The sequence below is a fragment of the Tamandua tetradactyla genome, chromosome 12 (genome assembly GCF_023851605.1).
Source record: "Tamandua tetradactyla isolate mTamTet1 chromosome 12, mTamTet1.pri, whole genome shotgun sequence".
NCBI classification, from domain to species: Eukaryota; Metazoa; Chordata; class Mammalia; order Pilosa; family Myrmecophagidae; genus Tamandua; species Tamandua tetradactyla.
The window spans coordinates 99,560,740-99,578,689 of record NC_135338.1 but is presented as its reverse complement, the minus strand read 5'-3'; the positions used below and the strand labels follow the sequence as shown (position 1 = coordinate 99,578,689).

Sequence of the window (17,950 nt, the reverse complement as noted above, 5' to 3'; positions counted from 1 at the left end):
AAAAATGGACATTAAAGCTGTCCACATAAAGTACGGAGAAGGAAATAAACCACAACAACTAATTTCTATTAATAGTTTCATTTACCTTGTAAAACTTTGTGGTTAAATTGGGAGGGGGGCTTTCTGAGAACTAAAGGGTAACAAAATGATAACAGATATACACCATGTCTTTATTAACAAGTATATATATATACAATACAAATCAGGATATCTGATTCCAAAGCTAACAGAAATTGCATCTGAATATAGAGCAGCAACATAAGATATTACTAGGAAGAAATTCTTTTTTGGAACAGCTGACTGTATTATGAATTGGGAATGTGGCAACTAAGAAGATATAATTGTTAAGTATGGTGCAACTAGCGCCAGAAAAATATTCTTTTTCTGCATTTTTAATAATAAGCAGCCCTCCCGAAGGGATATTAAAGGGATGATGTAGGGAACCACATGAAATTAAATCAGTACAAAAGGAGCACACAAAGGCTGGGAAAACCCGAGAAAACACAAAAGGCCAAGCTGTCACAGTTGAGCTCTCTGGAGTTGTGTCAACCATGAAGTGATGTGTCCTTTTTCCAAAGGAGACTGGGGGCCCTTACCCGGGTGCTTCAGTTTAAGAAACCAGTGAAGTTGGATCAGTCTGGGGAAAGGAGAGTATTGTATTTAGAGAGAGTAGATATAGCTTGGAGGGGGAGCTAGGCCTTAGGAAAATATTGAGTCCTTCAGAATTACAAAATTATTTAGGAAATCAAATGCAGCAAGGGAGAATGTAAAATGCGGATGAAAAACTTTCTCTACGAGGTAGAATTCAGTTTCCTGAGCGATTTAAAATCAAACACAGAAGCGTGGTTGTCAAAGCGCAGCAGCAAGGCGTCCCTGGGGTGTGTGAAAGCGCACAGAGTGGGCTCCAGGCCACGTAACCCCCCTTGCCTCAGGGCAAACATTTCTCAGAAAAGGAAATCCACTTCTGCGCCCATCCCTTGGTGATTTTTGTTTTTTTCCTTCATGTTTGGAAATCATTGCTGTTAGGCCAAGATTACAGAGCCAAGAGATATGTCATAGATCTAAAACATTTTTTGTATAATTGTGGCTAAAATCTAAGTTTCAACAAATATTTGTATATTATTCTGAAAAATAAATCAATAGATTGCAGTCTCAGGAAAAAATTAAACTGTGTCCCTCCCCCCTCCCCTAAACTTGCCATCAAGCTCTCAATGGAGAGTATGACCAAAATGCTAAGCAACTTTCCAGCCACAGCTTACACCCAGAGCATTTCATGTAATAGCTACAGAGGATTTCTTTTAGAGAAAGCACCCAAGTTTTACAGAAGATTCTCGACTGAGAAGATACAGTTCACAAAATAATGCACATCGTGCCAGGGCGGAATCTGAGGTTCTCCAACATAGTAACTAACTAAAAAAGAGCAGCCAAACCTCGGAATTTCACCCCACATTCATCAGGAGACAGCGTGAAAGTGTACAGGAAAAATGAGTAACGAAGACCATTTGCCTTTGTGGGATCAAGAAAAGAAGTGAATGAGCTGCGAGAAGGAGAGGAGAACCCAGGCTCTGTGCACCCATCAAGGCGTCATCCCTTCAGCAGAGCAGAGGCAGCCTCCACGGAAAGGGCTCATTTGGCAAACATAATTCCTTTCCCTTCACATCGGGTTAAACACAGTTGCTGTCATTCTTGAGTCATCAATTACATTTTTTTAATTAGAAAAGTTTACTTGAATATTTACATAATTTTAGTGCTGTGTATTACTACAAAAAAACTTAACTGATTTGTAGAATCCACCCAGGAACATATGAAATTGAAATCCGTCTCTTAAGAAGATGGAAACAGTCACGGCTGACTCTGTCTGGTTCTCAGGATACAGGTGAATAAGGAAATCCCTTGCATGTCATCTGGTCCTTGCTGCCATCATCTGTGCTCCTCTCTCAGACAGCAGAAGAATCCTTTTGAAGTTTGGGTAAATACCGGAGTCATGGGGGGCCGCTGGAACAAGGGAAAGAAAAGGCAGACCTGGCCGGTCTGGTGGCGGGCTCGGTGCTGCGCTGGTGGGACGGACCGAGGGCTCCTGTTACTGGAGTTGGAAGGGCAGCAGGCCAGCCGAGCCCCGCCGGGCCCTTGCGGAAGACGACTGATGCCTGAGAACCCCTTTGGTGGCTGCTTTGGGTTCCTCACGTAGAGAGGCCCTTCCTTCTGGCAGGAAGGGCTCCTCTTCGTCAGAAGAGCTTTCTGCAGTCAGGTCCATTGCATCCGCTTTCTTCGTTCGCCTCACTGGGTGCAGTCACTGAACATGGCCACCGAGGACCTTACAAGTTTCTCTCTTTGCCCGTGGTTGGCTGGACACTTTCCCAGCTTCTCTCTTCAGTCTCGTTGGACACCAAGAACCGTCTTCTTGGAATTTAACCTCCTCTGCATCAGAACAGTCATGGAGGATTTCCATCAAAAGCCCATCTGACATCAGACTCTCAGAGGCAGCCCTTCTGGCCACATGCAGGCCAAGCCCAGGTGGGCTCCTCCCCTGCATCTGTAGGTACAGGCAGCGTCAATGCGATGCAGGTGTGCGGGGCTAAGCAGGGCGTGGGGCTGTCAGCCCTGTTTCCCAAAGGACGCGCCAGGAAACCCGACAGCGTGCTGTAGCAGCTTCGCCGTCAGAGTCTGTACTGACTTTTCCTTCCGTCTGTCCTCTGGAAGGATCAGGGCATCTGACCTTCCATTTCTAACCCTGTGGTAACATGGCTGATGGAGCCATTGTACAAGATACGCAAACATGGGGTGATTCTTTCCATTTTCTGATGCCCACAAAGTGGAAATCCGATTTGGCACAGCTGCGGATAACCCAAGTAAAGGTGTCATATTCAAGGGGCTTTCAGGGTGCTTCTGTTCAGTCCCATTTTTAGGAGGTGCTGCAGAACCAGGTGAAGGAACAGCTTCCCGTTCACATTCTACATCGCCTATGGGGGTCATATTCTTCTTTATCTTTCTTTAGTCTGTACCTTCATTTTTAGTCATGCAGAAATCTTATAGATATGCAAGTGACATTGTTGGGGACAAAAGCAAAAATGATACTGACTTAAATTAGGGCACTACAATGAACCTATTCCTTTTTATTTATTTTCATTTTTTTATTTATTTTTAAATTTTTGTTAATAAAACCAATCAACATACAATATGGGCATTCTTTTTTAATCACATAGTTGTATATTCATCATCATGATCATTTCTTAGAACATTTGCATCAATTCAAAAAAAGAAATAAAAAGAAAACAGAAAAAAATCAGACTGACCATACCCCTTACCCCTCCCTTTCATTGATCACTAGCATTTCAAACTACTAAATTTATTTAAACAGTTGCTCCCCCTATTATTTATTTTTAATCCATCTGTTTTACTCATCTGTCCATACCAGAGACAAGGTTTTCATAATCACACAGTTACATTGTGAAAGCTGTATCATTATACAATCATCTTCAAGAAACATGACTACTGGAACACAGCTCTACATTCTCAGGCAGTTCCCTCCAGCCTCTCTGTGTGCCTAAACTAAAAAGGTGATATCTATTTAATGCGTAAGAATAACCTCCAGGATAACCTCTCCGCTCTGTTTGGAATCTCTCAGCCATTGACATTTTATTTTGTCTCATTTCACTCTTCCCCCTTTTGGTTGAGAAAATTTTCTCAATCATCCCTTGGTGCTGAGTCTCAGCTCATTCTAGGATTTCTGTCCCATGTTGCCAGGAAGGTCCACACCCACGGGAGTCATGTTCCATGTAGATGGGGAGGGCAGTGAGTTTGCTTGTCGTGTTGTCTGAGAGAGAGGCCACATCTGAGCAACAAAAGAGGTTCTCTTAGGGGTGACTCTTAGGCCTAATTTTAAGTAAACTTAGCCTATCCTTTGCAGGATTAAGTTCATATGAACAACCCCCAAGATTGGGGGCTCAGCCTATTGCTTTGGTTGTCTCCACTGCTTGTGAGAATATCAAGAATTCTTCACTTGCCAAAGTTGAATTTTCCCCCTTTCTGACCATTTTCCTCTTTCTGACCATTACTTTTTTATTCACTGTTCAAATCACTCTGGGATTTATTGAGGCATCACTCTGGACCAACCTACAAAATCTCATGTCCTACGCAAGGTTCCATGTACTTAGGGTGTTCAATTAAGATAATATTCTCCTTGAGGACAACTTGATGCTGCTGGGCAAAGACTCAGCTGGACTTGGACTGTGTAATCTCTCCTATCACCTGGCAAAAAATCTCTTGAAATGCACAGCTCTCTAACTTGTTGAGGTGTCAGAGCAAAAAAAACAACAAACAAAAAAAACTTTTCTTGAAATCCTCGATTACTGCTTTGAACTAAGCCCGTAGGCCTGAGGAGGACCATCAAGGGGCAGGTTCCATGCACATCGGCATGCACAGGGGTCGGGAAGACTGGCTGCTGCATTGCATACGTGGGCTTAGGATCTTGACGCAGAATAGACCCCAAAGGGGAAGAGGTGAGTGAGCGGAACTGAAGTGAAGACACGGCCAGACCAGGCTCTGCAGGGGAAGAGCTGCCATCAAACTGAAAACTGATGATATTTTTGTGGATAAATCAGAAAGACCTTCAAGAGCCAATGGGTATAGGCCTGTATACTATTCTCTGATTTTAATCTGAACCACAGGAAATCTGAACCACAGGGTTGCAGCCACTCCCCTGTAAATGCAGAACCCTCCTCGGGAGGTCATGCATTTACTTTTATTCTATCCAGCAAAGCCTGGTAACATGTGTAGTCCAGACGCCCTAGAACTGGAAACCATGTCGGTGAACCTTTGGAAGTATTCCCTTTAAAATCAGGATCAAGATCACGATGCCTCGGGTGGGCCACGGCGGCTCAGCAGACAAGAATGCTTGCCTGCCATGCCAGAGGACCCGGGTTCGATTCCCGGTGCCTGCCCATGTTAAAAAACTAAAAAAAAAAAGATCGTGATGCCTCATCACCACTGTCAGCATTGCACTGGAAATGCTGAATTTCCCCCTCAGCACCTTGAAATCTGCCGTTTTATACCGTTCCTCACTGCCACCACCTCAAGCACCAACCTGCCCAGCCAATTGAATTTTTAAAAAACATTTTATCTACAATTGAGAATGTTGATGGACTGGAGTTTGGGCCTTCTACGTGATGCCCAATGAATGCAGGTGGCTAAAGGATGCACTGACGGAAAAGTAGGTTGGAGAACGATGGTGTATAGTTATGAACGAATGTTGTGCTGCTACATAAAGGAACAAAGTCCTAAGGCATGCAATGATGTGAATGAACACGTGGGACATTTGGTGAGGCAAAATAAGCCAGAAACAAAAAAACCAAGAATGGTATGGTCACCTTTAGAAAACGCTTATAAGAAAACAAGGGCCTAGTTGTAAGCTTTCAGAGCAGATACGTTAAATCCAGAGTGGTGATTATTATTTCTGGATTTTGAGAGGCATATATATATATATATAACCTGATATTTAGAGATAAGAATGAAGCTGAACAGGTTGGGGTTAAAGTAATTCAGAACACAGGAGTAAGGAAGACAGTGTCTGTATTTTAGAACCACACATACTCTTTGAGATCAATGGAAGAAAGGGTTATTTGGTCTGGAACTGAAATTCTCTGTAGTGCATAATCTAATTCAACCTATCACTAGAGCACATTTGCACAACTGAAACACAGGGAGCCAAGAATGAGAAAGAGGTCCTTTATCCTGTATGGACTATAGTAAAGCCTGGAAACATCCTAGAGTATATTAAGCAGGTAATCAAAATGTATTGGCAAAGTCCCCTGAGGGATAGGAGAAAGAATACGAAACTATTAAACCTTACCATCAGGGAATCCCCTGATACTGTGTCAAACATTAGGGACACCCAAATCAATAGGCCATGCTCATGATCAAAAAAGGCTTACTCTTTTAAAGCTTATGTTGATAGCAGAGATGTTTAGACTACCTACAGGCATGCTTAACAGTTACTTCTGGAGGACCTCTTTTGATGCTCAGATTTGGCCTCAGTCTCTCTAAGCCCAACTTTGCAAGTGAAATCATTGCCCTCCCCCCTACCTGGGACATGACATCCAGGGGTGAAAGTCTTCCTGGCGACGTGGGAAATGACTCCCAGGGATGAATCCAGACCTGGCACTGTGGGATCAAGAATTCCATCCTGAACAAAAGGGGGGAAAAGAAGTATAATTAATAAAATATCAGTGGCAGAGAGAGTTCAGATACAGTCGAGAGGCTACTCTTGAGGTTGCTCTTATGCCAGCTTCAGGTAGACCTTGCTACCTATCATAACCTACCAACCCCCACCAGGACCATTCCAGCCAATCCTAAAGAACACCTAGGGCAATCTATAAGATTCCACAAGGGTTCCAGGCACTGGAGTAACTTTCCAGAAACCTACAGCCTCCAGATGGGTCCCTGGTCCAGTTAAGTCCTGAAACCTAACCCAGCCTCTCTAGAACATCAGCTAGTTCCATCTCCCTACCCCCTATTAGTGACAGCCCCTTCCAACATGAAAAATTTAGACTTGCCATAGTCCAAACACCCCTAAAGAGAGGAATGGAAAGATCAAGGTGATGGTGGAGTTATACATAGAAGATTGGACTTAACAAATGAATATGAATGCTGAATCATTAAATTGATATCTCTTTTAGTCTCCAGTATTTTAAAGCAGCTAGAAGTAAAAACCTAAAATTGTGAAAATGTAACCCATGTCAAAGTCTGAAATATGTTCTACAACTAATTGTGGTGCTGTGCTATGAAATTTATAGCCTTTTTTATATACATGTTATTGTTCATAAAAATAGAAGGAAAAAAAGTCGATTGTGATGAAAAAACAGTATTTAAGCCTTCTAGCCTCCTATATTCTGGATGAGCTAGAAGGAAAAATATGAGAGGGTCGTATGGTAGCCCATGACAAACTCTGGGATCTATCCTATAACCACTTTTTGATGCTTTGAAGACCATTGCTTTTTTATTTCTTTGCCTTGTATAAATGTTTTATTATACAATAAAAAAAGTTAAAAAAAAAAAAAGAGTTGGGGAAGATCAAAGGTGATGGTGGAGTTATACGGAGCAGGTTGGGTTTAACAAATGAGTATAAGTGCTGAGTCACTATACTGATATTTCTTTTAGTCTCCAGTACCTTAGAGCAGTGAGAAGTAAAAACCTAAAATTGTAGAATTGTAACCCATCCCAAACTGTGAAATCTGTTCTATAACTAATCATTGCAGTGTACTTTGAAATTTTTTGCTTTTTTGTATATATGTTATTTTCACAAAAAAAAAAAAGAAAAGAAAGAAAAAGGAGTATATCAGAGAAGATAGGCTTTAACAAATGAGTCTGACTGCTGAAATATAATATTGATATTTCTGTTGGTTTCCAGTGTCTTGGAGCCAGTAGAAGAAAAAAAAAACTCATGGAACTGTAACCCATACCAAACGTTAAAATCTGTTCTATAGGGCGGGCCATGGTGGCTCAGCAGGCAGGAATGCTTGCCTGCCATGCCAGAGGACCCGGGTTTGATTCCCGGTGCCTGCCCATGTTAAAAAAAAAAAAAAAAATTTGTTCTATAAGTACTTCTTAAAATGTACTTGGAAATTTATTGGGTTTTTTTTGTACATATGCTATATTTCACAATAAAAAACATTAAAAATATTTTAATTGAGAAATCTGCACACATATACAGTCCGACCATATTATACAATCATTGGCTCACAATCTCATCAAAAAGTTGTGTATTCTTCACCATGACCATTTTTAGGACATTCATCACTCCAGAAAAGAAAAAAAAAAAAACTCATACATCCCATACCTCTTACCCCTCCCTCTCATTGACCCACAGAATTTCAATTTACCCAATTTTTACCTTTTATCTCCCCCTATTATTTATTATTATTATTTTACTCATCTGTCCATACCCTGGATAAAAGGAGCATCAGATACAAGGTTTTCACAATCACACAGTCACAATGTAAAAGCTGTATCCTTATACAATCGTCTTTAAGAATCCAGGTTACTGGAACACAGCTCAACAGTTTCAGGCGATTCCCTCCAGCCACTCCAATACACCATACACTAAAAAGGAATATCTGTATAATGCATAAGAATAGCCTCCCGGATAACCTCTCGACTCTGTTAGAAATCTCTCAGCCACTGACCCTTTATCTCATTTCTGTCTTCCCCCTTTTGGTCAAGAAGGCTTTCTAAATCCCGGGATGCCAGGTCCTGGCTCATCCCAGAGTCATGGGGGGAGGGCAGTGAGTTTCCCTTAGAAAGACGGCCAACTGATTTTTGACAAAACTCCCAGGTCTATTCAACTGGGAGCGAACAGTCTTTTCAACAAATGGTGCTGGGAGAAGTGGCTCTTCATGTGCAGAAGAATGAAGGAGGACCCTATCTCATTCCCTATACCAAAGTTAACTTAAAATGGATCGAAGATCTAAATATAAGAGGTAGCATAAAAGGATCTAGATCTAAATATAAAAGGACCATAAAACTCCTAGAAGAAAATGTTGGGAAGCATCTTCAAGGTCTTGTGGGAGGCAGTGGTTTCTTAGACCTTACACCCAAAGCACAAGCAGTGAAAAAAAAAATTAGATAAATGAGGCCTCCTCAAAATTCACTATTTCTGTGCTTCAGAGGATGTCGACAAAAGGGTGAAAAAGGCAGCCAACTCAATGGTAAAAAATATTTGGAAACCACATATCCAATAAGGGTTTGATAATTGCAGTATATAAAGAAATCCTACAACTCAACAATAAAAAGATAACCCAATTAAAAAATGAGCACAATACATGAATGAACATTTTTCCAAAGAGTAAATACAATTGGCAAAAAAGCACATGAAAAAAGCTCATCATCACTAGCTGTTAGGGAAATGCAATTTAAAACGGCCATGAGATACCATCCCACACCTCCTGGAATGGCCACTATGAAACAAATAGGAAACCACAGTGTTGGATGCGGAGAAATAGGAACACCATTCACTGCCGGTGGGAATGCCGCATGGTGCAGCCGCCGCGGAGAACGGTTTGGTAGTTCCTCAGGAAGCTAAGTATTGATCTGCAGTGCCACTGTAAGGCATATGTACCCAGAAGAAATGAAAGCACAGATGCGCATAGACATTTGCACGGCGATGTTCATAGCGGCATTATTATTCAGAATTGCCCAAAGATGAAAGCAACCCAAGAGTCCATCAAGTGATAAATAGGTAAACAAAATGTGGTCTGTACATATGATGGAATATCATTCGCTGTATGAAGGAATGGAGTCCTGAGGCATGTGACAACATGGAAAAACCTTGAGGGCATTTTGTGTGTGAAATAAACTAGATACAGAAGGACAAAAATGATACGATCTCACTAATATGAACTAAATATAATAAGCAAACTCATAGAGTTAATATCTAGATTAGAGGTTCCCAGAAGATAGAATGAGGACAGAGAATTGAGAACTGATGCTTACTTTGTGCAATATTTCATGTATTTATTTTTCGCATGGGCAGGCACCGGGAAGTGAACCCGGGGCTCCGGCAGGGCAGGCGAGAACTCTGCCGCTGAGCCCCCGGAGCCCGCCCTGGGCAGTACTTTTTAATCAGGTTGAGTGTTGAGATGGCCAGAGACAGTGGTGGCCCAGTACCATGTGTGTGAGTAACAGTGTGGAGTGATGTGTGTGATTGTGGTTGAAAAGGGGAGGCTCACGGTCGTGCGTGCCACTGGAAGGAAAGCCAGTGGGTGCGGTCAGGGCTGTGTGGCGCAGAGAACCTGCTGTGGGTGAGAAGGCTGCTACTAGTGCAAATACAAGAACACCCTTCCGTCAGAACAAATGTGTTTGCACACAAGTGCAAGGTGTGAGTAGGGCGGTGGGGGGGAATGCACCTCGTGCAAACCATGGGCTACAGTTGACAGTAATATCTTTCTTTTTTGTACAGTATTTTCAATTTTATTATAAAGATGCACATGCAACAAAGATTGTCCTTTCTTGGCTCTACTTGCATTCAGTACTTGCTCTCGAGTAGCTTTCTTTGCTTTTACCATTTTGACGAGGTCCTTACATCACTTCATGCAGTCCTTCTCGCCCTGCCAGCTCCTATTTCTGCTATTATTTCCCATCTTCCAGGAGCATTTACCGGATATGTGTTCAAAGCTTGTTCCAAAAGCTTCTGTTGTCCAACGGATGGAATCCATCCCTTCAAATCTTTCTGAAGGTGTGACATTGTCTGCCTGGGAAACCATTCCATGTTCTTTTTTAAATTTATCAAAAGCCGTCTTCTTTATACCACCTTTTTGATGAGGGTCAAGTTTTTGGAGGCTCTTTGCTTTGCCAGTAACATCGTTGGCAGTTCTCTTGACTCCAGAAGAACAGTGTATGTTCATGGAGTTGGCGATGATTTCCCATCTGGAATTCGTTCCAGTGGGGAAGAGGTTCGTAGCTTTAATTAGTGATTGTAGATCATCTTCAAACCAATTTTCACTGCCATTTCCATCTCCGCCAATTTTTTTCTCAGCATTTCTAGAGGCTTCTCGCATACGAGCCTCAGCCTCCTCTTTCTCTTTTCTAAGTTGATCATTTATTCATTCTTCTGTTTTTCCAGAGCAGCCTTTCCCACTTCTTTCGTAGATGATGTGAGTTCTTCATTCGAGCACTGTGAGCTCACTAGTTCAAGCCAATCACAAAGTTTTCCCATTTCTTTCTTCATTTTTAGCCACTCTGCCTCATTGTCAGAAAAGTGATTCCAGGTCTTGCATGAATTTCGAAGTTTTTGACTCTCCTTTTTAATGGCATTTTTTTCTGGATATCTTCTTCCTTCTTGCCAACAGTGCTTGCTGCCCAATTTCCTCGTCTTCCTTCTCCTTAGCTAAGCGAACAACTTCTATTCAGCTTGTCTTTGCTTTTCTTTAGCTTCTTGCTTCTTCTGTTTTGCTTTCTTTTCTGCTTCTTTCTTAGCTTTTTCTTCTTCCTTGATTTTTTTTATCCGTGGATCACAACTATATGCATTATCAACTACTGTTCTTATTCTGTTCATCTCTTCTTTTTTACTTTGTGCCCTTGTTGCTCTATTTTGCTTTTCAATCCAACTCCTCTCATCACAACACTCTGCTTTCTCTTTTTCTTCTTGATCTAAACAAGAAAATTCTCTCCAAGAATCAAAATTATACCAGAAGGAATAAAATGCATCTACATCTTCAAATGATGAATTCATATCACCAAGTTTAGGAACAATTTTCTTATTTAACCATCTGGAATTCCTTTCAAACACTTTGAAGAAACTGTCCTTGGCTTCACTTCTGAAGGAACTGAGTAATCAGAAGTAGACTCTACACTGTTAAGTGCTCATCTTTTCACTGGATCAGACATTTCATAAACTTTGGCTATGCAAGTGAAGTAGCCGTTATCTCCTTTTATTGGCTCTCCAGCTGCTTTCCGTTTGTCTGGGTGATGTTTTGAAACCAGTGCTTTATCTCCTCCGACCTCAGTATCCAGCCTCTAGAGTGGAAGGCAGACATTCTCAGCTGCTTTGATGAGTCTCTCTGTGTCCTACGTGGCCAAGTCCGAGAAGTGTGCACGGCTCTTGCTTCTGCCAGTCCTGGAATCAGGTGTTCTCAGCGTGCGAAACTTTTCTACCTGCCGCTTGTCCACTCTGCACGGATTGTGTGGGAGTAGGACAGGGGAGAACCCACTGGGCTTAAGAGAGAGGCTGAGCCTTCATCCTGTGCAGGTCCATTCGGGAAGGAAAGGGAATCCTTTACTCATTCTGAAATTATTTTCCCTTGGGGGATTCCACCCCGGGTGGGGGCTTTGGGCCACAGCACCTGACCCCTGAGCTGCTTTGGGTGACCTTGAGGTCGGAGGCTGATGCCTCGTGCCAGCCACCCTGCGTGGGGGAAGCCGGTCTTTCAAATCTGCAAACGCTCCGCTCTGAAACTTACTCCTACTTTTAGGAAAGCCACCCTGCCCACCCTGTCCACCCTGTACCCATCATCTGCCTTCTCCACCCCCCAGGAACCCCCCCCCCCCAGCCCATCGCTAGTTAACTCTGTTGCTTCCTGAAGGCTGAATGTGTTTCCTCCTTGCCTGGGGAAGTAGGACCTACTCTGTGGGGCAGGGGAGTCTTCAGGGGGCTTTGAGGCAGTGGTGGGGGTGTGTGTGTGAGGAGGTGGTGAGGAAGGTGATGATTTTGTGTTCCTTTCTGTGAAAACTCCATATTGCAGGGTCTGTTCATTTTGCACAGAAGGAGCCTGGTCAGCCGGGCCTGTGGAGGAGCCGGGCGCAGGGGTGCTGCGGGATGCGGTGGGGGGGGGGGGGGCAGTGGGGCGTAGGGCCTGGAGGTGGGCAGTGAGGTGCAGGGATCTGCAGGATGCAGGAGTGGCAGCAGGATGCGGGAGGGGCTGCGGGGCTGGAGGGGGGCAGCGGGACGCCGGGGTCTGCGGAACGCAGGGGGCAGCGGGGCACAGGGGTCTGCAGGGCGCAGCGGGACGCAGGGGCCGGAGGGGCGGAGGAGGCAGCGGGCAGCCGCGCGGCGGGAGGGGAGCTGGGGGCGCACGCACACAATAGCGTTTACAATAGCGTTTTAAGGTGGACTTTGGAGACATCCTCTTTCTCTAGCAGCAGGAGACAAATTGTTCAAAAGTTTATTCAGCTTCTTCCTGAGCTTGCTGCAAGTTGATGATCTTCCCCAGTTCCCTTCCGCATTGTCTCTAACCCCAGTCCTGGGGGAAAAGGTTTCCTGTGACTCAGAGCCCCTCTCGCACATCCCGTTATTCCTTGGAGGAGAGCAGGGCGGCTGGACCGTTTCCGACTTTTCCGGGAGCTTTTCCTCTGCTCCGTGGAAAGGTTCGGCTGAGCGAGGCGGGCACCCGGACCTTTGTCCTGGGCCGGACTGTAAGTTTTGTTCTGTTTATAACCGCACGGCAGCCCCGGGTTCCTGCGGGACCCCCAGCCCGGGCGCACAGGCACCCAGCGCGGCACCTTCCGCTCCAGCCGCGGCATCCCCAGGGGTCTCCGGCCGCCCCCACCTCCGCCCCCCATCCTGAGTCCGGCCCACGCGTCCTGGCCATCACCCACCAGCTCCTGGTTTCGGGGAAGTCACTGGTCTGCGAAGCGCAGCCTGGTCACCTGCCCGGGCCACAGGGACGGAGAGCGGACACGGGCGCGTGCCCGGGGCGGAGAGGGAAGTAAAGAGATCGCGCTGGGGAGACCCGGCAAAACGCCACCCGGGAGACGCAGCCGCAAGCCCCGGGCTCCAGCAAGGAGCGCGGTGATGCTTCGTGGGTTTCCTCCCAGGGTTTTCTCATCTCGATGCTTCCCCGTTGGCCCACAAAAGAAAGGGCCAATCCACGTGAACTGCTCTGTACCCCACTTTCCCTTAATAATGGCCTCAAGACTTCCCCACGTCACGGAATGACTTTTTAAAAATCACTATTTTTCATGGCTGCAAATAACTTCATTCTGGATCCTGCTGGACTTCCTTCCAGCAGCCGCCTGCTAGGCGCTGCTGTGGTCTCCAGTCCGCCAGCCCCAGGGGCGCAGCTCTCGGGGACCCCACGGGGCCTCCGCTCGGGGTCCCACCCGCTGCCGGCCTTTGGGGTTTGTGAGGAGTCCTGTGCGTGCCCTCCCCTCCACTCACACCCGGGGCACACACTGCCATACCACTGCGTACGTCCACTCATGCACACACACACACCCAATGCACTGGCACACGCGTGAACACACACACGCCCAGAGCCCTGCAGCCCTGGTCTGGGCAGATTTTCTTTCCTTTGACTGTAGGTGGAATTAGCAGGTTTTTTAAAAAAAATTTAACTCTGGGCTTTATGTCAGGACCTTTCCACTCAGCTTCCTGCTGCCACAGGTTCTGGTGAGCAGGGCACCTGGTGATGGTCCTGGTGTGGAACCAACCGCTTTTCTCTTGCTGTTTTCAGAATTCTCTCATCTTCATTTGACATTCTGATTAGTTTGTGTCTTGGAGAGTCTGTTGGAATTTATTCTGTTTGGAGTGCATGGTATTTCTTGGACATGTGTATTTATGTCTTTCATTACAGATGGGAAAATTTGGGCCATGATTTCCTCCAATATTCTTCCTGCCCCTTTTCCCTTCTCGTCACCTTCTGGAACACCCATGACGTGTGTTTGTACACGATACACAAATCCCAGAGACACTGCTCGGTTTTTTCCTATTCTTTTCTCTATCTTTTCTTGTGACTGTATAATTTTGATTTCTGTGATTTTTTTCTTCTACCGACTCACATCCGCTGTTGTGTGCCTCTGATGCATCTTAATCTCCGTTATTATACCCTTAATCCCCTAATTTCTGTTGTTTCTTTTTTTATTTTTATTTTTAAATGCAATTTTATTGAGATATATTCACACACCATACAGTTCATCGGAAGCACACAGCTCACAGCTCACAGCACCATTACACAGTTGTGCATTCATCACCAGATCAGTTTTAGAATATTTTCATTACTCCAGAAAAAGAAATAATCACTGCTTATCACTGCCCCCATAACTGACCACTAGTATTACTGTGGTGCATTTGTTACTGTTAATGAAAGATTATTAAACTATTACTGTTAGCTATGTTCATAGTTTGCAATATGTACACGTTTTCCCATATACTCCTCTACTACTGACTCCTTGTAATAGTAACATGCATTTGTTCCAGTTCACAAAAGAACTTCTTAATATTTGTACACTTAATCACAGTCATTGGCTATCAGAAGATTCACTCTGTTATACATTCCCATATCTTAATCACGTGACCTACATGGCTTTGAACTTCCCTTTTCCACCACATTCACACGCAGTGCAGTACCATTACTCATGCTCACAGTAATGTGCTACCGTCATCTTTATCCCTTGCTAAAGGTTTAAGTTTGACCTATTTAAAAATTCTGCACATATTAAGAAACCATTTTCCATTCTCTAGCCTCATGTTATCCCCTGGTAACCTATATTCTAGATTTTGTGTCTATGAGTTTATATATTATAATTAGTTCATATTAGTAAGATTGTACAATTTGTGTCCTTTTGTGTCTGGTTTATTTCACTCAACAAACTGTCCTCAAGGTTCTTCCATGTTGTTGCATGCTTCAGGACTTCATCCTTCTCATAGCTGAATAATATTCCATTTTATGTCTATGCCACATTTTGTTTATCCAGTCATTGGTCTATGGACACTAGGGTTGTTTCTATCTTTTGGCGATTGTGAATAATGCCACTATGAACATTGCCTTGTAGATATCTGTTTGTGTCCCTGGTCCCTGCTTTCAGTTCTTTTGGGTGTGCACTGAGTAGCAGGATTGCCGGATCATAAGGCACCTCCACACTTGGCTTTCTGAGGAACCGCCAAATCAGCTTCCAAAGCAGCTATACCATTTTACGTTTCCATCAGCAGTGAGGGAGAATTCCTATTTCTCTATATCCTCTCAAATACTTGGAGTTTCCTGTTTAATAGTGGCCATTCTAGTAGGTGGAAATGATGTCTCATTGTGGTTCTGAATCACATTTCTCTAATAGCTGGTGATGTTGAGCATCTTTTCATATGCTTTTTAGCCATTTGTGTTTCCTCTTTGGAAAAATGTCCATTCATGTCTTTGGCCCATTTTAAATTGGGTTGTCTTTTTATTGTTGAGTTGTAAGATTTCTTTATATATTTTGGGTATCAAACACATCATATATTTGGTTTCCAAATATTTTCTCTCACTGAATCGGCTGCCTTTTCATCCTTTTGACAAAGTCCTTTGAAGCACAGAAGTATCCAATTTTTAGGAGGTCCCATTTACCTATTTTTTTTTTCTTTCATTGCTTGTGCTTTGGTCTAAAACATTACCATCTGTCACTAGACCTTGAAGATGCTTCCCTATGTATTATCTTCTAGGAGTTTTATGTTATTAGTCACATATTTAGGTCTTTATCACATTTTGAGTTAATTTTTGTATAGGGTGTGAGGCAGGGATTCTCTTTCATCCTTTTGATATGGATATTCAATTCTCCCAACACCAGTTATTGAAGAGATTGTTGTGTCCCAGTCGGGTGGACTTGGGAGCCTTATTAGAAATCAGTTGACTGTAGGGTTCGGTTCCCAAGGCCGGTCCACTTCCCCTAAACAAACAAACCAGCAAACAAAGAAACAATTTAACAAATGGTGCTGCAGTAACAGGATACTCACATGGAAAAAGAATGAAATGTGAACCCCATCATACAGCATACAAAAAAAAAAATCAATTGACTGTAGATCTGGGGGTCTGTTTCTGAACTCCCAGTCCAATTCCACTGGTCTGTCTCTCCATCTTTATGGCAGTCCATGCTGTTTTGATCACTATGGCTTTATAATATGCTTTAAAGTCAGGAAGTGATAGTCCTCCTACTTCATTCTTTTTTTCAACATATTTATGTGTATTTGAAGTCCTTTACCCTTCCAAATAAATTTGATAATTAGCTTTGCCATTTCTGCAGAGTAGGCTGTTGGAATTTTGACTGGTATTGTATTCAATCTGTAGATCAATTTGGGTAGAACTGACATGTTCACGACATTTAGCTTTTCAATCCATGAACTCAGACTGTCCTTCCATTTATTTAGGTCTCCTTTGATTTCTTTCAGTAATGCTTTTTAGTTTTCTGTGTACATCCTTGGTTAAGTTATTCCTAGATACTTGATTTTTTTTAGTTGCTATGTAAATGGGTTTTTTTCTTGATTACCTCCTTGGTAGTTCATTACTAGTATATAAGATACTGCTGATTTTTGCGTGTTCATCTTGTATTCTGCCTCTTTGTTGAACTCCTTTATCAGCTCAACTAGCTTTGTTGTTTTTTTTTAATATTCTAAATATAGAATCACACTGTTTTAGTTTGTTAATGCAGCTGAAAATGCAAATGCCAGAAATGGATTGGCTTTTATAAAGGGAATTTATTAAGTTACAAGTTTACGGTTCTAAGGGAGCACCCTAACTGCCTGTCTGTTAGCATGGCATGTAATCTTTTTGGCCGATGTCTGGGCATCTGATTATGTTGCTGTGTTAACTCAAAATCAGTTTCTCCCTCGTTTCCCTCTTGGCTCTTCTTTTTTTTTTTATTATGTGGGCAGGCACTAGGAATCGAACCCGGGTCCTCTGGCGTGGCAGGCAAGCATTCTTGCCTGCTGAGCCACCGTGGCCCACCCTCTTGGCTCTTCTTCGATGCTTGGTCCAACTTATTCTTGACCTTTAGAATAACACGTTTAATTATTCTGATGTTCTCAGTTCTTCTTAACCTGGTTCTTGCCCTGGTTATGTGGTTCACAGTTTTTAAGATTGTACTTTTTGTGCAACTGTCTCACCTCCAGGAGATAGCTTCTTTTCCTGTTCCTTCTCTGGAAATCTTGATCTGCTTGTTTTTGTGCAGAATTTTCTCCCCAGCTCCTAGTATTTGTTTGAATTCTCTGCCTCAGTCAGTGCCTTTTCCTTACACTTTTCAGTTCTGGGACCCACCCTGTCCTACAGCAGCTCAGTTGTCTACCGCTACCCCCCCTCTTTTTTTTTCTGCCTCCAATTTCTTCCCTGTTAGGGTGTCCTGCCCGGGGCACCCACATGAGGTCACTCCAGAAAGGTCCGCTTTGCATTTAGGTGGTCCCGTTACCAGAGACGGGACTGGGTGTGGGGCTCTTGCCTGGCCCCTCCCCAGTGGCCACTGCTCTACCCTGGGCCTCTGTGGATATGTGTGGGGCCCTGACTCGCTGTGTGCCTGGCTTGGCTCTAGGGGCAGCATCTGTGCAGGCAGGGCCGGGCACTGGAACGGCTCTTGCCTGCTCTCAGAGGTGATGCACTTTTTCTGGGAGTCAGCGTTGTGGACCCTTCTCCAGCCTCTATCACCCTCCAGAGTTCTAAGCAAGTAGGATTTGTCCTTATATTAGCTGATTCCGAGGAGTTTTCCAGGGGATGTCTTAACCTTG

General features: G+C 43.8%; 2 pseudogenes; both read right to left on the bottom strand.

Moving 5' to 3' along the window:
• Nucleotides 1–4,008: 4,008 nt before the first annotated feature.
• Nucleotides 4,009–5,032, bottom strand: LOC143652587 (E3 SUMO-protein ligase PIAS2 pseudogene; annotated as a pseudogene).
• A 5,422-nt stretch (nucleotides 5,033–10,454) lies between these two features.
• LOC143651479 (dnaJ homolog subfamily C member 2-like) lies at nucleotides 10,455–13,050 on the bottom strand (annotated as a pseudogene).
• Nucleotides 13,051–17,950: the final 4,900 nt, after the last annotated feature.